This window comes from Octodon degus, unplaced genomic scaffold (genome assembly GCF_000260255.1).
Source record: "Octodon degus isolate 3935 unplaced genomic scaffold, OctDeg1.0 scaffold00213, whole genome shotgun sequence".
NCBI lineage: Eukaryota > Metazoa > Chordata > Mammalia > Rodentia > Octodontidae > Octodon > Octodon degus.
Window position 1 is genome coordinate 1,289,560 of NW_004524789.1, and position 12,772 is coordinate 1,302,331.

The following is a 12,772-nucleotide window of genomic DNA, read 5'->3' on the forward strand; positions in this document are numbered from 1 at the left end:
GGGCAATGAAATAAGAAACAGCCCAGTTCTGAATTAACTGCTTGCTGGTCGCTTTGTGTGGTTTCATATCTGTGGCTAATGATGAAGCTGATACTTAAACTTTCCTAGTCAAGTAAAGGAACCGTGGTTCAGATTCATTTATTCTAAAATTCACAGCAGGCATTGTTTCCTTGGGAGCATGTAGAATTACTAGGCTAAATTTAGCTTCCTTTTGGAAGAAAACAATCATAAATTCTACAGGCAATCTGATCACATGCTGTTTATAAGATTCTGTGTGCAGAGGAAAGGTATGGTTATACTTTGGCCATAGTTAACCTATTGTTTTAGGCAGACAAATGTTTAATGTAATATCACTGGGACTTAAAAGCAGCAGGCTGAAAAAAAACATAAAATAAAATATAATCTTTAGAACCAAAGTCCTATGACTATTTCTTAGGGGAAAAATGACATATTGTTCGTTACCAAGTCAAAAAACTATTTAGTCAAAAGAACATTATTTCCATTGTAAGCACATGGACAAAATTTTCCAGAAAGCATGCTTGGGTTCGCTGTTCCCTCTCTGAAAACGTAAGGTTCACAAGTTCTAAATATATGTGAGTTCTACTGCTAATAGCTACAGGCAGGATAGTCTGTTGGACAGGAAAGGCCTCAGAATGAAGGACACTGAGCAGGTATTACTGTTTGAAAAAAGCGTCCTTCTGATGGCAGAAAGGGAGTCTCTATAAGTACAGTAGACTTTATGTCTGCTGAAGACAAACACAGGGGTCTACACAGCCACAAAAGGATTCTCTGAGCAACTATTATGTGTGTGGCTCTGTGCTTGTGCTACAGGAAATGGGACAGCGCTCTTGCCCTCCAGGGAACCTAAGAAGTAGCCAGGCAGTAACAGACATATGCTGACAACTGTACTGCATGGTATTAGAACAGACCAAAAGTTCCAAGCATGGGGGAGAGATGGCCTGCATTCGTGAACGTAATCATGAGCAACAGGGCTAAGCGCATTACACTGTGAGGTCAGGAGAGCCAGGACCATTCGGCTTGTCGCTGACTCCCAAGCACTGCCAGGAGTCTGGAGCACAGCTGCTGGTAAACAAATACATATGAACGGGCAAAGAAAGAGTAAGCAGTAAGTTCAAAATCACATAACATGGTGCTGTCGGCAGCCAAAACTTGAAAACATCTTTCTGACCCCAAAATCAAAGCTACTTTTATTTTGCAAAAGTTCTAAGAACTTAGGGCTTAATCCAAGATAATGAAAAGTCACTGAGTGTGTCTGAACTTCAGATACCCAGGTTTTAGTCTAGGAAGACGGGTCTGCAGACAATGAGACTTCCAGCCGGGCAAGCCTGACAGTGGGCAGATCAGCTGTCAGCTTGGTTGTAGCTGAGAATGAAGGAAGAGGGCTGGAAGCAAGACTGTGACCCCCAAAAGAGAGAGAAGAGAGGCATACCTCTTTGATCCCAAACAGGAAGAATACAAAAGACAGCTGTGTCTGGCAGTCAACTGGACAAAAGTGGGACAGGTTACCGACCTAGGGCTGGCTGCCAGCAAGAGGAAGGCAGGCTAAGATTCTGGTTTTGAACAGAATGAGTCAGTAGGGAAGGAGTGAAGGTTCTCCACCAGAGCTGATGAGTAGGTGCCATGCAACATACCAGGAAGCAAGGTCTGGGACAAGTGAAGAATAAAAATTCTGAGCAGAAGGAACATGTGTGCCAAGGAACACGGACGGATAATGAAAAGTCTTCAAGAGGAGCTGCCCTTTGGGAGAATGGCGGGAGTGGTGTTAGGTGAGACAGCTGCTGGGGGACGGGGGCAGATGAGCACCAGGTCTTTGCCACTGCCACACTAGAAGCAGTGGAAATCGAGTGCTAGTGGAGAAATCTGGGCTCTAGCTAGAGCAGAAACGAGCTTTGCACATATCTGTTTGGAAGAGATGTTTAAAGCCATGAGTGAGTACATTCATGGAGGGATTAGATAAAAGAAATGACAGCAAATGGACTCAATATTAGGGGGGAATCTTCTCATATTAGTAAGAAGTGTCAAGGAAGGTTAAAATCACAGAGATACTGAAAAGTAATATTGTACAGTGTTGCAGAAAAAAGAAAAAAATCTCAAGAAAGAGAACGTACATCTTGTGAAAGCTCTCTGTCGGCCTTTAAAAGAGTAGTTTTGGCAGATGGATTCCCCGCCCCCCCCAGGATGCCTTAAGGGTAGGTCTGGTAAGGCATGAGGATCTGGGGATCGAACCACAGCATCCTGAGTCTAGAGTTGAGATGGATTTTGTTTTTGTTTTTGTGAGTAGTTTTGTCAGATGTGGCGGTGCAGTCCTTGGGAATCTGAAGCAGGAGGCCTGCCTCACCTGAGCTGAGGCCAGCCTGAGTTACCTAGTGAGTTCAAGCCCAACCCAGAATAATGATACCCTATCTCAAACAAACAAACAAACAAACAACAATCTTCAAAGAGAAAGTAGTTCTAAATGGATTCAATAAAGGTGTCAGATGTTGACATGCAAGGTAATGTCGGTGGGACAGCAGAATGTTTGTTAATGGAAGAACAACCATATGGCAGATGACAGAGCTAGGGAAGCTAGCTTAAACTAAAGACCTGTCTATTTGTAGGGCCTCTTTCTTTTACTTACATTGCACCAGTGTCTACAAACCTGCAGCACCCTTCACTGGAAAGCTCAGAGTCAGCAGGTGAAGGCAATGGGTTAACGAACAGCTACAGTGATAGATGCAGAACTGTGTTTATAGCTGCACAATTAATAATAGCTACATCTTAAAGGAGCTTATAATGGGAATGGGGAGATAGCTCGGCGGTCTAAGCGCCTGCCTGGCATGCGCAAGGACCCAGATTCAATCTCCAGTACTGCATGCTGCACTGGCCCTGGAATCCCAGGCACACTGAGCACAGGCGTGGTGGCGCACACCAGTAATCCCAGCGCTGGAGAGGCTGAGACAGGAGAATCACTAGGAGTCCAAGCTGCGTAGCAAGGCACTATACCAAATAAATAAAAGGTTTAAAAATAAATTTATTACAAAGTGCATAGAAAAATAATAGATAGGACATTAGAAAGGACACACATTTAAAAAGAAAGCAAGATAACAACAGTGGTTGTTAAACACTGTTATTATTCAACAGTGGTTGAATTATTCAATAGTGGTTGTTAAATTTCCAAGCTGCTGTCTTCAATGTAGCTGCACAGATTACATATATAAGCATATAAAATCAAAATAAAAATTTTACGCATTATCTACTACCTTCAAAAACCAGAAATTAGTACTGCAATCTTCTTAGCTATTCATTTATACTTACATGATTTTTTTCTACTTTTCTTCCCCAATCTTTTCCCCTTTCCCTCATCTCCACTGTTTATTTCTTATGTTCAGTTTCCCTTTTACTACATCTATTGTATTTTTCAGATTTTATTTACTCTTTCAGGTTCTTATACTAGGGAGAAAATGTGATGTTTGCACATGTAGGTCTGATTTATTTCACTTATGAGGATAGCCTCCAGTTGCACTTAACTTTATCTTCCTTTATAGCTGAGTAATACTCCTTTGTATAAAAATGCCACATCTTCTTTATCCATCTCTCAGCTGATGGGCATTTTGGCTGTTTCCAACAGTTAGCTGGGATAAGCCGCATTGCTGTAGACATGGGTGCACATGACTGCTCTTCAGTATCAAAAAGGGATCTCATGTCTAAGAGCACTGTGACTGTTATACGCGTATAATAAATGTAAGGAGTTATACTTACTATTTATATATATAATTCTCATTCTTTTGAAATATACTAGAAAGCATTCGATGTCAGTGAGGAGAAACGATAATCAAAGGGTTAGAGACAAACTGTTCATCAGTCCAGAGCATATTATATAAAAAAGTTAAACATTCCTAAATATGGTCACCACTGTATTTTCAAAATTGGGAACACTAGCCTAACAAATTATTACTGTATTTTCTCCAGAAAATATACTTTAAAAAGAAAAGGAATTATTTTTACTAATAGAAAGAAAAGACATTACACCCACTTTACATTTTAGTGATGGCCATTAATAAGGAATGGAATGTGACTGCTTCCCTTTTGTTCCTTCTAGGCTTTCTGAAGGAGTCTTCAAAATGATCTTCTTGACAGAAACAATTTAAAGTACTAAATGCTAATTTATATTTAAAAAATCAGTTTCATACTTTAAGGTTGATACACAAGCCATTTACTGTGCTAAACCTCAATTAGCTAGAATCTAAGAAAGGGACAAATGAGTGTCAGGCTATCTTGCTAGATGAGACAGCAAACCAAAGAAAGCCAGAAGGGGTGAAGAATTATCTTCTCTATTTCAGGAAGAATCTCTCGGAGCATGCAATACGGTTGGTAACGGAGTCTCCTGTACTTTCTACTCATCCTGATAGCGAACTGTAATGCCATCTTTCAGATTACGAAACCTAAGGTTAATCTGCCCATTAAAGAGAAAACAAAATTAGGCTCTATTATCAGCATCTTAAATTGCTTTTTATTTAAACCTGAAATAATGAAAAGATTCAATCACATAAAAGAATGCATTTGCTTGACTATTCCAATTATTTAAGGCCCTCTACCTTAACAAGGGCGTGTGGGGGTCAGACCAGATCTCCAAGAAATGTCTGTGTCCTTCCTAAGACCTTTTGTAAGTTTTCGCTAGCCTCGTACTCTGGTAACAGAGGTGGCATCTTCTGGAGCCAGGTTTCAGGATTTGAATCCAAACTTGCATGACCTGGGCAACTCACTCTTGAGCTGCTATTTTCTCATCTAAGGCATGGCTGTAACTATGGTACCTACTTCAGCTGCTGTCGGAATTATTCTGTGGAGTCAATGTGATAATGCACGTAAGCTGTTCACAAGAACGTCTGGCGCACAGTAAGCTAATGTCATCTATTACTGCTTATTCATTCCCTCAATCTACACTGATGAGCATCTATACCATGCAAAGTACTGGTGATCCAAAGCTAAATCACTTGCTAAATGTTAGGGAGATCTCACACAAGAGCGCAGACGGGCAGAAACACCGCAGCTGAAACTCAATGTGGAAAGGCGGGTGCAGGGAACCTCCGCCCAGGTGCGGGAATGAGGTGGGCTTACCAATCAATTGGTCGCGGTCCTTTGCTTAGGATGCAATTGAAACCTTGAGGTAAAGAACCCAGTTCTAGTTGAGGCAGTGAAGCAAATTAACTCCATGACCAAAGCAAGCCACTCCGCTTCCTGGGCTCAATTGCTTTCTAACCGATCACATTTCATGCTGAGCCAAAGGCATACTGAAGTCCCTGGGTACTGGCTCAGGACAGTCTATTCTGTGCATGTCTTTCTGACTCACATTCCAGTAACCTCATCTTGGGACCTGAAATCAGCCATGATAGGAGCACTCATAACACAGAAAGTGGCAACCACCCATCAGAGTTTTTTCCTCCTCCCTGGAGGCAGGGTTGGTTAACGCATGTTTATCAGGGATCCTTGGATTGAACTCATGAACTCCAAGGTATATTCCAACTCCAATAATTCTCATCTCTGGAACTTTTTCACAATGACACGCTCCTCCAGTGTTACTGCCTGGGCACTGGTACTTGCACTTCCTCCTTCTATGCCAGATCTAGCTCTACAGCAATTTTAATATTTATATCGGTAGTGACCCCAGAAGTACTTTCACTTTTGCTATATTTTGGTCTTGATGTTTATTCCTTTGAAGTGCCTGAATCAAGCTTTTGCACAGCATGTCTCTGTATGGAGTCCTCTTTTTCTTCCTGAAAGTGTGCTATTTTACCAACTTTAATTCTTTATTAAATGGAACACACAAACACGATTCAAGCAGACTGACTAATTCATTCTTTTGAAATCCTGTGGACATATCAGGTGAAACTGAATCATCCATAAAACATTTCTCGATTTCTTTTCAGTTGCTGGTTAAGATAACCTCACTGACAAGACATTTCCTGGGAATGATCAGCTCTACTGCATCGCGGCCACTGCACTCTTGGCAGTTAGAGGAGTATTTCCTTCAGAAAAGACTGCTTCTAAGCTAAGCATTTTGGCTCAGCCGAACCTTCAGACTAGCCACTCGACTCTGTGTGCTACCTACCTACCTCTAGTTGTCTCTCTACTTCCAAGATGTCTTATAATTAATTTATTAAGCATTTACTGAGTAGCTGCTTGTGCCTACCAACGTTTTCATCCTCCTCCATCACTGTGATCACCAACAGACATGTTGCGAAGTATATTTCTGTTGTATCTGAGTACTAATCCCCTGGAAAAACAGAAATTGTAATGGAATAATTCAAATTATTTATCTATTTGGTACAGGGTCTCACTGTGCAGCTCAGACTCGTAGTGACCCTCCTGTCACAGCCTCCCCAGCGCTGGGATTACAGGCGTGCGCCACCACGCTCGGTGTTCCGGGGCCAGCACAGCATGCAGTTCCGGGGGTCGAACCTGGGTCCTTGCGCTAGCCACTTAGGTGCTTAGACCGCTCAGCTAGCTCCCCAGCCCCTAGAACAACTTTTTTAAAGAAAGGCTTCTCAACTGTAGCCCAAGGAACTGTTTGCTTTAGCTATTGCTTTTCTTAGAAACCATAATAACTTCTTACTGTAAAAAATACTTATAACACAATCATATTGCATTTCTTCTAATCATATAAGATAAGCACTAGTCAATGTTTTCAGGTAAAACTGCGGTTCCAAGCAGACCGAATATTAGCTAGAATGTAGTACACATGCTGTCATAGTTTGTGTCTAGGTGTCCCCGCTAGGCCTCATGCAGTCATGGGGCAGCTTCTGGAGTTCTGTGAGTGATTCTTGATCCAATGCTGGGATTATGAGTGTGAATGCCCTGGGGCAGATATTCCGGCTGTATAATGTGAATATAATTCTGCCTGAGCTGCTGCCACTCCCTTTGCTCACTTGCTTTTTGCCTCTGCCATGAAAGGCTGTTCTGTGCCATGTGCCAGTCTGCCTGGGAGCCAGTTTGAGTATGGACCGAAACCTCTACTAACTGTGAGCTAAATAGACCTTCCCGTCTTTCACTTGTCCCAACAATGAGAGAAGAGTAACTGAGACACATACAAGTTAGGTCTTCTCAGCGTGTCTGATTCTTTTAGTGAAAAGACAGGATGCTTATTTGAACTGTTTCAAAACATCTGCATTTCCTGGAGATGACACTTCTTCAGAAGGCATGGTGTTTTAGACAGCCCCTAGGATTACCTCCATGGAACCCACCGTCTCTCTAAGATAATGCTTCGCATACTCTCTCCCTATCTACCCGAATGGTCAGTTAACCCAGGGCTCACCTACCACCTCAGAGGGAGGCAGTGTGCGAGGCAGAATGGCCCTCTCTTGAACTACCCCTGGGCAGGGAGGTGCCCAGGACCACAGAACGCCAATCTGAGTCGTTTCTGAGATTCCGTATGGACACTGGATGAGGCCTCTTCTCTGTCAGAGATCACAAGTCCTACAGATAGTACTTGCACCATGTTTTCCGTGATTAACCAGACACAAAGGACAGGAGGGTCTAGGCATGAACAGAGATGACTTCCTGACGTGCTGCAGGAGCATCTGTACCCCCAGCTCACGGCAGCCAGGAGTCTCTCTCCTTCCACTGCTGTCATCGAAAGTTCCACTATGATTCTGTGATCTCTTGCTCTTCAAAATGTCTTGAGGAAAAAATGTCCAGTATTGAATACTACAAACTTGTGCATTTAAACAAGGTCCAATGCATAAAAACAAATTTATATAAAAGGTTCAAATAACTGTGACAAAATCTGTATCTTTATGTAAATACTTATTTTAAATATTTCACTTTGCTCATGAGAACATATCTATTAATTAAGACTTCTGAGGTGATTTTCCAACTACGTAATTCTAAATTTTTTTTGCATTTATATGACATAATCTCAAGGCTTTAAAAGTGTATCTAAATGAAGAGTTCAACATAAAAAAAAACTAGAAAATATTCCAATACTGCTTTTAAAACAGATTTATGATGATAGAGAATGGCGAGGCTACATAGTAGGGAAAATATATCATCAAAATAGTCATGGCTAAATATCCAGGAGGACTTGCTGGGATCAAATCTCCCCATTTTCACCCCCTAGTTTCTCGGTCCCTTTATTTTGCGAAAGGTCTGTTGCCCTACGTCCCAGTGTCTATCTTTTACACAGCTCTTTTATTTGGAGTTTCTCATGAAAAGGAAATCATACCATATAGAAGTTACTGTGTCTAATTTATTTCACTAACATTATGATTCCAAGGCACATCCATTTCCAAAAAATGACACAAGTTTCTCCTTTTTTATGGTCGAGCATTACTCCATCCTGTGTAAATACCGCGTCTTCTTTATTCCTCCGTTGATGGCCACAGAGGCCCCCCCTGACACTTAGCTAGGGTGAGTCATGCTGCTGTGAACCTCGGTGTGATGTCTCGGACTCATCCAGGAAGATCCTTACCAGGACAAGATCTGGCCCACACGGAATTTCTAGCTTTAATATTTTGAGGACTCCTCATGTCGATTTCATAATGGCTGTACTAGCGTATCTTCCCACCCACAATGTTCAGAAGGGTTCCTCCATCCCCACAGCCTCACCAGCGTTTGTTATTATTTGGCTTCTTGATGATAACTGTCTCTTCTGGAGTAAGGTGGAATTTCAGTGTTGTTTTAATCTGCAATTCTAATGGCCAAGATGTTACTTTTCATGTATTCTGGGGCCAGGGGAAAACCCTAATGAAAATTCTTAGCCTTCTGAACATTTATATTATTTTCACTAACTTTAACAGTAGGAGTATAAAAGCAAAACTACAGAAAGAATATACTAGGGCCAGTGAGATAAAGAAAAAAGAAAGGAGAACAAATAGAACCCCATTACTCTAGTAATGCCATGATCCCAATGAGATTTAGGAAGTGAAGAAATAGGCCAATTAAATTTGAATTTCAGAAAAACACTGATTTTTTTTTTTTTTTTTTTAGTTCCCAAAAGGAGCTTCTCCTACTGTTGGTGGGAGTGTAGATCGGAATAACCACTATAGAAATCAGTGTGGAGATTTCTCAAACAACCAGGACTGGAGGTCTCATTCAACCTAGCTGTTCTCCTCTTGGGTATTTTTCCAAATGAACTGAAAACCTCATACCATAGCGATATATGTGCACCCATGTTTACAGCAGTGCAACGTATCATAGCTAAATCTTGGAAGCAAACCAAATGCTCATCAACTGAAGACTGGATAAAGACGACGTGGTATTACACCCAATGGAAAATTAATTAGCTATAAAAAAGGATAAAGTTGAAGCTTTCATTGGTAAGTGGATGCAACTAGAGACCAACCTCAAAGTGAACTAAATCAGAAACGCATGTACAAGCATCGTATTGTCTCACTAGTGTAAGAACCTGAAAGAGGCAATAAAATCTTAAAGGTACAATAAATACTGTCTTAGTTACTTTTCTCTCATTGCTGGGACAAAATACCCAACACCCCAAATTAAGGAAGGAAAGGTTTCTTTAGTTCACAGACAGTGGAGGTTTCAGTCCCTACTCATTATTTTGTAGTCTCTTTAAAAATAAAAAACTTAAGTTCCACAAACTTATTTACTTATTTATTGCTGGTTTTGTTTTTGTTTTGGAGATCATGTTTGGCTGTATGGTTCACTCTAGCTTGAACTATGTACCCCAAGCTGGCCTCAGACTTGTGGCAATCCTCCTGCCTCAGCCTCCCAAGGGCTGGGATTAATGGTATGTGCCACCATGCCCTGCTAAACGTATTTAAATGGTAAGTCTAGCTGTACGTCAAAATAACAAAGTAATTATTTTTTTTCTTACCTAGAGAACTCAGACTGAAAAGATTTTTAAGTGAATCCACCTCTAGGGTAGAACAGTTTTTTTTTTTTTTAAGATTTGGCAGTACACACATATGGCAAAAATGTTTACTTTTTTTCCCTTCTGTTTGCTCTGCATCTAAAACACACCGTTTTAAAAGTGATTAGCAGGGTAACCTGTTCCTGACAGGTGGCTTTAAATACCATGTGATAGTGTAACTATGTGAAAGAGAATAAAGATATTTTTTATAACTGAAAGTCACGTAGATGTCTGTGTATATCCACATGACATGACATTTGTGAAACAGAAATAGTATTCCTAGATGTACAAGTTTTATTTATTAAAAATTTCAAATATAGGTGCTTACAGAAGAAAACAAGTTAAATTTGGTACTTGAATAATTTGCATGTATTATAACTAACGCTTCTAAAGGCTGTTCTGAGCATTCCTGATGATCGCAAAATTTGTTTGGCTTGGAGAGAGAGTGCGTTACTCCGATTCTTACCCAATACTGCATTGTTCTTTCTAAGAATCATTACAGAAGTGGAAAACGACTGAACTGTAGCATGAGGAGACGCCGACTGCAGATTCCAGCTGAAACCCAGGCCTGAGATCACTGTAACCCTGAGCGGCAAGAGTGAAGGTCAGGGGAACAGAACACACAGATCCTCAAGAGTCTCCATTATAAATTCAGGGTCTGGGGGCAAACATTTCTGTCCTTTTAAGAATGGTTTAGAGCTCTCCACTTCTTGGAAAGAAGAACAAATGCCTGTTTATTTTACCTTTGTGCATATTATAAAAAAATACAGCTCATAAAATTCACTGAACTGCCAGAGCCTTGACGGGGGGGCGGCACTTGTCCCCTGAATAAACTGCGGGTCAGACAAGAGTGTTTCATGTCCGTGAGATTATGAAGGTTTAACCTCCACACCGTTAAAGGGCTTGAAACCAAAATTATTATTCATATTTTTCAGCTTAATTTTATAATTCAGATTTTATAGAAGTGCTACCTGATTTGTTCTATTTATCTAGGAATGTTGAATAACATAAATCCACAAATCAAATTTGAGAAATCTCTCTCTTCATATATAAATTAAGATAAAAAGGGCTGGCGAGATAGCTCAGCACAGTAAGTGCCTGCTTAGGCAAGCACAGGGACTAGGGTTCTGTCCCTGGTGCCACATGCAGCTCTGGCCCCACTGCCAGGAGCACTGATCTGGCCACTGCGACTGGCCATTGTGGCACACACCTGTAATCCCAGCCCCGGGGAGGCTGAAAACAGGAGGATCACTATAAATCCAAGCTGTGTAGTGAGACCCTGGACGAAATATATTAAAAAATAATATTATTAATAAAAATAAAATATGCCTGGTAACTTTTTCCTTTTGCACTCCAGTGCAGAGTTTGGATAAGACAAACCTGACTGAACAGTCAGAATGTGAACTGCTGAAGGAAATGAGTTAGAGAGGAAGTTGGCACATTACTCAGTAATGAATCACACCTTCCCACTGCAGTGGCTGAAGATGCCCTGAGCCCGGGGCATTCCAGACAGGGAACTGTGCCCTGGATTGGGCTGATCACCCTCCTCTGGAGTCACCCAAAGCTAAGATCAAACAGGTTTGGGGGCATGTGCCGAGAGGGTCTATTCTTGCCATGGTGGCTGTCACATCAAGGAAGAGAAACAAGCATGCAGGCAAAGAGCATAGGGTAGACAAGAGGGGGGCAGCCTCGGGAGGCTGAACGGGGTAGGCGTTTATTATACAATTCTGACTCAGCTCTGAATCCTATTTGCTCATACAGGTTGGAAACCGGACTCAGCAAAGGGATGAACGAGGTCTCTTTGAAGGTACGTTTGGTCATTACACAGAACATTCTCTTCTGCAGGCAAAACGGAAGAAAACTGTCAGGAACCTTGAGAATAAGGGCTGGGCTGTAGCTCAGTGACAGAGTGCTTGCTAGCACGTAAAAGCCCTGAGTCTGACCCTCCGGCAAATAAATAAATAAAAATCACAGGACTACCGGGACTGGAAGGAATCACCAAAGTTGGCCATATTTTGTATTGATGAGGATTCCGTGGCGAACACAGTGCAATTCAAACAGTCTTGGAAGAAGAAATAAAAGGACGTAAACAGCATCATATTGAGCTCAAGATGCCTTTAGAAAATAGAAAGTCTAGTAAAACTGATTGCAAAATTTTAAATACTTTTAAATAAATAATGTCAAGAAACTGATCCTAGCAAAATAGGGTAGCCAGGAAAATAAGTACAGAATCCAATTTCTGAAATTCAGTAAACACTTGGATCCCTGGAAAATCAATAAAACCAAAAGGTTAGGACAACTTAAAAACAACTGTGCTCAGCATTGCATTTATATAAACGAGAACAATTCAGACGTGTGTGTGTGTGTGTGTGTGTGTGTGTGTGTGTGTGTCTGTGCACAGGAGGGGTTTGCATATTTGAAGGAAACAGGAAGAACAAAGAGAAGACATCACAAAGTCCCTTTTATTCAATTATATGGGTCTAACTGAATGCCCCTGCTTTTTGCCCCCTCCTGCAAGGCTGTGTTCTGAGGATGTCCGCATGTCCCTGAAGGACACAGAAGAAGTGAAGATTCCTAGACTTCCATCTCCCTATCTTCATCCCCATACCGTCTGGAGATTCCTCTGTCCAATGTCAATTCTGTCTCTCCAATGGCCACTGAAGATTAAATCTGGTTAAAATGTACCGAGTCATTCCAACGTGCAAGGTGCTCAAAAAACATCAGGAAACAAAACAGCCGCTGCTGCTCTGGTGGAATGCATTAGCAGCAGGCTCCAGGCAACAGTGAATACAAGCAAATTCATTGATTGAATATGGATTACAAGTGGGTAAATGTTATGGGGGGGGGAGAGCAGTTTTAGGGGATGAGGAATGCCTGGAGGAACCATGAAGAGGTCTGTGGCTTTTG